Raw genomic sequence first — 9,177 nt, 5'->3', positions numbered from 1 at the left:
GTTTTGGATTGTTGTGTTTTCATTGTCATTAGTTTCCAGGATGTTTTTAATTTCTTCTTTGATCTCATTGGTAACCCAATCAATATTTAGTAGCATGCTATTCAGCTTCCAGGTGTTTGAGTATTTTGGGTTGTTTTTATTGTAGTTTATTTCTAATATTATGCCATCGTGGTCTGCGAAGACGCTTTTTATGATTTCAATCTTCTTGAATTTGGGGATACTTTGCTTGTGACCCAATATGTGGTCTATTTTTGAATATGTCCCATGAGCACCTGAGAAGAACGTATATTCTCTGGCTTTGGGGTGAAGTGTTCTGAAGATGTCTATTAAGTCCATCTGATCTAGTGAGTCATTTAGGATTGCTGTATCTTTGCTGATTGTTTGTCTATAGGACTTATCCAGTGCTGTCAATGGTGTATTAAAGTCCCCTACTATGATTGTATTGTTGTTGATCTCTCCTTTGATATTTTCCAGGAGTTTTTTTATGAATTTGGGTACTCCTACATTGGGTGCATATATGTTTACCAGGGTTATATCTTCTTGTTGTATTGATCCCTTTAGTATTATGAAGTGGCCTTCCTTATCTCTTGTTAAGGCCTTCACTTTGAGGTCTATTTTGTCCGATATAAGTATTGCTACCCCAGCTTTCTTTTCCTTTCCATTTGCCTGAAAGATATTTTTCCATCCTTTCACTTTCAGTCTGTGTGAGTCCCTTCTAATGAGGTGGGTTTCTTGTAGACAGCAGATGTATGGGTCATGTTTTTTTATCCATTCAGCCACTCGATGTCTTTTGGTTGGAGCATTTAGTCCGTTTATGTTTAAAGTTATTATTGAAAGGTACTTGTTTGTAGCCATTTCTTTAGGTGTGTGTGTGTGGCTGTTTTCTTTCTGAGCTTTTTATTTCTTCTTTTTATACCAGTCCCTTTAGCATTCCTTGCATTGCTGGCTTGGTGGTGACAAACTCCCTTAGTCTTTTTTTGTCTGTGAAGCTTCTTATTTCCCCTTCAAGTTTGAATGATAGCCTTGCTGGATAGAGTATTCTTGGATTCAGTCCTTTGCTTTGCATCACTTTGTAAATTTCAGTCCATTCTTTTCTGGCCTGATGTGTTTCTGTTGAGAAGTCATTTGACAATCTAATGGGAGATCCCTTGTATGTAACTTTCCGTCTCTCTCTTGCAGCCTGTAAGATTCTCTCTTTGTCCTGAACGTTTGCCATGGTGATCATGATGTGTCTTGGTGTGGGTCTTTTCGGGTTCACCTTGTTTGGGACTCTCTGGGCTTGTGTGACTTTTTTCTTCCCCACCTCAGGAAAGTTTTCTGATATTATTTCTTCGAGTAGGTTTTCTAATCCTTGTTCATCTTTCTGTTGTTCTGGTACTCCTATTATTCGTATGTTGTTTCGTTTCATGTTGTCCCAAAGCTCCCTTAGGCTCTCCTCCTGTCTTTTAATTTTTTTCTCCAATTGCAGTACATTTTGGGTGTGTTTTGCTTCCTTGTCTTCTAATTCACTTATTCGGTCCTCCGCTTCTCCTAGTCTACTGTTGATACTTTCAATGGAGTTTTTCATTGCAGCTATATCACTCTTCATTTCCTCTTGGGTCTTACTTAGGTTGTTGATTTTTTCATCTGTTTCTTCTAGCTTCTTCCATATGTTATCGATTTTTTCATCTGTTTCTTCTAGCTTCTTCCATATGTTATCGATTTTTTCATCTGTTTCTTCTTGCTTCTTGCAGAGGTTGTCGATTTTTTCCTCCATCCGGTTTATGCACTCTAGGATCCTTATTCTGAATTCTTTATCTGTCATGTTGCATGCCTCTGTATTACTTAGCTGCTTTTCTGGAGAGTCCTCCTTCTCTTTCCTTTGGGGGTTTCTTTGTCTACCCATGTTTGATCTCACTGACATATCTAGACGTTGAGTTGTTCAGTGGTTGCTCCCTTGGTGGCAGTGACTCCTTGGTCTGTGGTTGCTCTTCGGGCGGTTGCGGTAGAAGCTGCTCTTCAGTTGGCAGCAGCTCCTCTGGTGGGTGCTGTTCACAGCTGTGGTGGCTCTTCCGGCTGGTGGGGCGAGGTTTCACGTACAGCTGCTGTTCCTCAGCAGAGGATGAGGTGCTCAGGAGGTTGCTGTTGCTTGGATCTGCTGCGTTGATTTAAAGGCACAAAATACAACACAACAAGGCACCACGTACCAGGCACTATACACAAATATATTCACGATATTAATAACCCCAATTAAAGGTGACCACCTGAATTAAGAGAATTAGGGGATAAGGAAGAAGGAAGAGAAAAAGATCAAAGAGAAAAAGGAAAAGAAAAGTAGGGACCAAAAAAAGGGAGTGCAAAAATGAAATTGGGAAAAAGGAAGGGGGAAAATAAAAGCGAGAAAAGAAAAGAAAAAAAAAAAAAAAAGAGCGAAAAGAGAGAATGAAGTGGAAGAGGGAAGAGATTTTTTATATGAGGAGAATACTCCTATAGAACAGCCATTAATCCCAACAAATTCCAGCAACAGCTCCCTGGATATGAATGCAAACTAGAAACAACCAATAATATAACGATGAAAATAGAATGGTGAACACTAATCCCAAAATAAAATAAAGAAAAAATAAAATGGCACTTTAAAAAATGGTAAAATGGTAGCAGTAATAATACTGGTTAAAAATAAGAAGGTAGTAATTAAAAGGGTAAAATCAGGTGATGGAAAAAGAAGAAAAGAAAGAAAAAAAAAAGAAAAAAGAAAAAAAAAGAACAGAAAAAAAAAGAATGAAAAAAAAATTGGTTTCTTAGTTAAAAAGTGAAAAAAGAAAAAAAATTGCAGTAGTGAAGGTCCTTCGTTTCTTCTATTCTTCAGTGTGGCTCGCCTTAGACCTTCCAGGTATTCAGGAGAGTGTTGAGTTTCCCTGCGATATACTGTTCCTCTGTGTTGTAAACCACAGTCCTTATTTTAAAGCATGCCGCATTTATTTCCCAGACGGCCTTATTTTGTGTTTAGCAAAGAGTCAGTTTGTGGGTCAGCCTCTGGGTGGCAGTGTTCTGGGGTTGGCCTCTGAGGCTATAGGGCCTCTCTGTCCAGTGGAAGTTCACTGCCCAGAGCTGACTGCGTAATAGTTAGTTACCGGCGCTATGTTGTTGCTGGGATTGAAAATCCCCCTATAGGCCAGACCCTGTTAACTCCCAGGGACTGATAAGGTTATTTTAATCCTTGATCTCGTACAGGGTGGAATCTGGGTGTGGCTGTGCTCCTTGCCTGGGGGCCGGGGGGAGGAGCCTCACTCTCTGGAGAGAATGGCTGCCCCAGTCTTGGGCTCAGGGGTGTCTCAGCACTCAATTCACTACCACCTCTCCCGGCTCCCCCTCTTTCCCCAGTCTCTCCCCAGATTCCACTCCCCAGCACACTCTCCCTCTCTTCAGCACAGGTGAGTGTCTGTATCCGAAATGTCCCATGAACAGGATTCAGTGAAAACAAACAAACAAATGCCGGCCGCGGAAACGGGGAAGGCTTGGTTTCTGTAAGCTTCTTCTCTTACCGGGACTGCATGGTCAGGTCAGCTCTTCAGGCTGCCCCCTTTAGGCTCAGTCCTCCGTGATCACAGAACCCAGCTCTCAATTTCCCTGGCGGCGCCAGGAATCCCACGGTTCTCCTTTCCCCCGTCAGGGGCTGTGCCTGTCCCAAGGGACGCGGCTGTCTGCCACGCGGTCTCCCTCCGACTCTCTGGGCTCAGAGGTCTGGCAAACTTTCCTGCCCAAATCCCTGGTTTTTTTTTACCTTACCAGGGGAGTTCTGCTCTTCCCGGCTGTAAAGCCTCTCACCAGCTGAGCAATTTCGCCAATTCGGTGTGAGTGTTACTAGCTTCAGCTGCTCGTTCCATTTGCTCCGGGACACGACCTGGGACACGTCTGCCTATATCGCCGCCATCTTGGTTCTCTACTCAGTTTTCTTGACTCAGCTTAAACACCAGTTACTCTGTGAGGTTTTGCCCGGTTTATTTGTTTTGTTGCATTTTGATACATAAATCTAACAATTATTCCCCAGTTAAATTACCAATTTCAGTGCCTTAAGTTCCTCTTCTATGAGAGTGTGACAGGATAGTAAGAAGCTAGGAAAATTCCTGGGCAGGTGGAATGGGGAAACAGATAAGAAAATTAAACAAGGCCAAAGAGTTTGGGCAGCTTGCAGCCAGCTTGCAGTAAGACCTTATCTTCCCCAGCCAAGGACACTTGAGAGAACATAGTTAATACCTCTCCTCCCTAACCAGAAAAGACATAGCTTAAATCTTCCTAGAACTGTTAAGACAGGGAAGAGGGAAGGGGGAAGGAAAAAGAAAAGAGTGGAGTTTTACCTTACCCACTGAATAAATAAGTCAGACTTCTTAGGACTTGCCAAACAAGATGACCAGGTGTATGTACAAACATCCCAAGAAAAGCCACAACAAAGTAGAATGGGGACTTTGAAACCTAATGTGCTACCCAAGATATCAGGCGGAGAAACCTTGAAATCTATAGGAAGAAGGGTATAAAACCTCTTGAACCACCATGGGGCAGGTGCTCAGATTAGCTGTGTGGCCCACTTGTCCTTTATGCTAACTGTGTTTTCAATTAATTTGCTTGCCTTACTTTCTTAATAAATCTGCTTGCTTTGCTATAAGGCTGCTGTCTGGTGTCACTCTCTTGAAATCTTTCTTATGACAAGAACAGAGGAATGGGCAGCCATCTCCCTCTGACCCAGGGGGCTATCTGATAACATCATTTCTGGTGCCTATTATAAGAGGAAGAATTAATACATAATATTAAAGCAGTTAACATTTTTTTAAGAATTTTTGTGAGTTTATTTGAGCCAAATTGTCAACAATTGCTGGGAAGCAGAATCTCAATGGATTAGGATAATGCTCCGGAGAATGGCAGTTCTTCACCTTGTTTTATACATTACAATCAAAGAAGGAGATGTAAGTGGGTTACAAAAAATCCATTGGTGATAGGATAGGAAGGCAGGAGAAAGCAAAGCCGGGATGGGGGAACCGCTGGGATTGGATAAACAGTACAATGATAGATACATACTTCTTTTTCTCAAGTGGGTGCAGGATAGTTACCAGTCAACAATTAACATGATAACAATAACAATGAAGGCATTTATAATCTCCTTCCTGGTGACCAGGCACATTTGGTTGTGTCTTGAAGGGTCCAGAAAAAGGGAAGTTACAAGTTACCCTGACATTTCGCAAACCTTTTGAGCTCAGCATGTCAGCATTTTGAAAAACCCTAACTTAACTCTGGTGCCGTGTCACATATAGAAATTTTTTGATATTTGCAACCATAGTAAAACAGAGATGTATATTTTTGATGCTTATTTTATATATTTAAATGCCATTTAACAAAGAAAAATCAACCAAAAAAATGAGTTCGCGTGTCACCTCTGATACTCGTGTCATAGGTTTGCCATCACTGTCTTAGATACAAAGAGACAATAGGCTCGGTTAAGGTAAAGATTGACCTTTGTCAGGGAAGATACCGGCCTAGGACATGACTACCCCCTATAAACTGCTTTTAGTTAAAGTTTTAATCTCAGACCATCCTTTGTGGTTACTTTAGGTCTTTGAGTTTGCAAAACTGCCATGCAGGCCTTTCCTGAGTTTGTCAGGTCAGCACGTGGCCTTTTTTTCCGTCCACAGTTCCCCCTTTTGGTCATAAATCAACATTTTTTTTTTCTCAAAAATCAAATGAGACCTATAGGCATCTAACAGTTGACTAACATAAAATAATAATGTACTAGGTTGTTGTCGTATTTCTCATACATTTCCACTTTTTCTTATTGTATTTGGAATTGAGTCCAATCTCTCCTCTCTACTACAAAACCCCACTGATTAAACCCCCTCTTGCTGTTTAATGAATGTTTTTTATCAATGAACATAAACATGTACGGAACCTGAAGAAATTTTCTGCCAGAAGAGGCATTCATGGTCCCGGGTCACCACATGGATGCAGTCTGATCTTGTGCAAAGGCAGCTTCTCCACCAGCACTCGCTTTCCCTGCACTCCTCTGAACAGTCTGGGCAAACACACAGCCTTCCACGTGATGGGATGAGGGAGAGGGCTAGAGCGTGCACCTGGGTGCCCACAGCCAAGGAGCAGTGGTGCACAGCAGGCATGTGCAACCTTTAGCTGCCTTGCTCAACTGTAAGTCTGGCTTCTGGAAACGTGTACGGTTCTTGTGTGCCAGAGCTGGCGAGGAGATCCTAAGGGAGCAGTGAGCAGCAGGGGCAGAAGTGTGGGTCCTCTGGACTCATCTGAGTCATCTTCAGCCCACTCCCCAAGATGATGAAAAATGTTGTTTTCTTCCATAGAAGGAACGGTGATTGCTTTGGGCTTCTCAAGCCAGCAGAGGGGCCACAGGGCTTGGGGAGAGAGTAGCGGTGTGCCCACGTCGTGGAACTGGGCTGGGAGGTCTACAGGGGCGCCCCCCCCCCCGTGTGGGGAATGTGGGAAAAGGGCGGTTCAATCTTTTGATGGGGAGCTATCATCTGAATGAAAGACTCAAGGAGAATAGCTAATAGGCACAGTTAGGGGGAAGGGCTGGATGTAGTCTGCATCCCCTGCCAGGCCTGGTGTTCCTCTCTCCAAGTCGCTTCAGCGCCAGGGACCAGGCTGCCCTTTGTGAGTGTTCTCAGAGTAGCTTTCAGTTGGACAGTTTTAAGTGAATGGAAAAACAGATCCTACAACAGCAAGAACAATAATAATACAATTCCACCAAGAAAAACAATAGCTGTAACTCACAGGTCAGTTTAGAGACATCTTTAATGTGGCCTAGCTGAAATTAGAATTTAGTAAAAACTTATAATTTAGTTAAGTACATACAACAGCATTCTTTTATATTTGCCCAACAACTTAATATTAGAATAACATTGGGGGGAACTCAAGCAATAAGAGAAAAACCTTGAGTAATATGTCAACTTTATTGTCTGGAAATCCTATCTGATAAAAGACAAATAGGGTAATTAACCTTACCTCTGATACACTTCCCATTGGCTAATCAGGACGATATGCAAATTAACTGCCAACCAAGATGGCGGCTAATTTGCGTACTGCAGGCAGGGAGGGACAAAGCCATCCCTCCTGCCCCACTGCCATCCAGGCCTGCTATCTGCTACCTGGGCAGCAGGCAGCCTGTATGGGACCCAACCCAGGCCTGGAGGGCAGGACCACAGCGATCCGCCACGGGTCACCCACAAACGGCCCTCCCGCATTGATCCCAGGCTGGCGGGTGCTAAGCACAGATCTGCCAACATGCACACCCTGGCCACCTTGCCCTGCGAAAACTATGCAGCTGGGAGAGGGGAGTGGGGCCGCTGGGAGAAGGGCGGGAACTTCCCAGGGTGGGCTTCAGGCAGCCTAGAGCGGAGTGCCAACTATCCTGCCCCATAGCTGCTTGCTCATTCACTTACTCATTCGTTCACTCATTCACTCACTCAGCAAACCCTCTCAGGTCCCTGGCACCAGGCCAGGCACTGAAGTTGAAGCAGGATAAGACAGAGCTATGTCCTCAAGATGTTAGTAATTCAGTATGCAGCCAGGAGAGGGGTGCCAGGCCGCTGGGAGCAGAGCGGGAACTTTCCTGGGTGGGCTTCAGGCAGCCAGGAGTGGGGCTGGAACTTCTGCCATGTTGCCATGGCAACGAGGCAGAAGTTCCCGCCCCTTAGCTGCTTGCTCATTCACTTACTCGCTCATTCATTCACTCATTCACTCACTCATTATTCACTCACTCAGCAAACCCTCTCAGGTTTCTGGCACCAGGCCAGGCACTGAAGGTGAAGCAGGATAAGACAGAGCTATGTCCTCAAGATGTTAGTAATTCAGTAGGGTGAAGCAGGCACATGAACGAGGCAGTTGTATGCACAGATGCAGTGTACTGGGTTCGGTGAGGGCTGTAACTAATGCTGACTTTGTTCTCTGATAAAATGGGGCCTTGGGAGCCAGGCTGCCCCAAACCTGTAGGCCTGTGCCTAGGCCAGGAGTGCCGGGATCCCGGAACATGACAGAGGGTGCAGGTCGGCTAAGGGGTCTGGCCCCACCCCTCACCCTCACCCCCAAGAGCACAAATTTTTGTGCACCAGGCTACTAGTCTTTTAATAAAATTCAAAGCATGCACCTGCACTCACACACTGTCTCAAACACACACATTGAGTCACAAGGGACTAGAAAATACTTCATTTTTTGTCTCAGACTAAGTGTCACTTGAGAGGGAAAACATTAGTATTTCATTAAAGTTGTGGATAAGAAATTATTATTTACAACATTATTCTCTGTTTAATAGAAGTAAAATATGAAATATCTAGAAATAACTGAGAAATATGTAGGAGTATTTGAAATAACATAAGTCTCCTAAGGATCATTTGAAAAGAAAAAAATTGAAAAGAATGTTTCACTGTGATCCTGATGGTATCACTTCTCAAAGTGTGATTTCTTACCCCATCAATCTTCAACTGACTTAAATTCAAAGGGAGTATCAAACAGATTTTTATTTAAGTTACATTATATAAAATAACCATCAGGAATAACACAGTTGTAATATTAAAACATTTTAGGGGGAAAAACTGCTAATGGAACTTTCTAGATGAATAATAAATATATTCTAGAGTTTCATTAATTAAAATAGTGTCTAATTTAGAGAAGAATCACAAATATTAAAAAGAATAAAAAATTACTCTAGTGCAGGGGTTCTCAACCTGTGGGTCACGACCCCTTTGGGGGTTGAACGACCTTTCACAGGGGTCGCCTAAGACCATCGGAAAGCACATATATAATTAATATTTTTTGTGTGATTAATCACTATGCTTTTAATTATTTTCAATTTGTAACAATGAAATTGGGAGTCACAAAAACATGAGGAACTGTATTAAAGGGCCGCGGCATTAGGAAGGTTGAGAACCACTGCTCTAGTGGGTTTGACTATTGCCTGCTATCATGACAACTTTGTAACCCATTTATACTCTCTGTCTGCATCACTGTTCCATACCTTCTCTATTACCATTCAATAATTTATCCACCTATCTCCAGATGACTGATAACTTCCTTCCTATTTCATTCAAAAGCATTAGACAAAATCCAGCACCCATTTTTTAAAAATATTTTTATTGATTTTAGGAGAGGAAAAAGTGAAAAAGAGATAGAGATAATCAATGAAAGAAGAGG

This window comes from Myotis daubentonii, chromosome 10 (genome assembly GCF_963259705.1).
Source record: "Myotis daubentonii chromosome 10, mMyoDau2.1, whole genome shotgun sequence".
Lineage (NCBI taxonomy): Eukaryota > Metazoa > Chordata > Mammalia > Chiroptera > Vespertilionidae > Myotis > Myotis daubentonii.
This window is presented reverse-complemented; position numbering follows the sequence as displayed.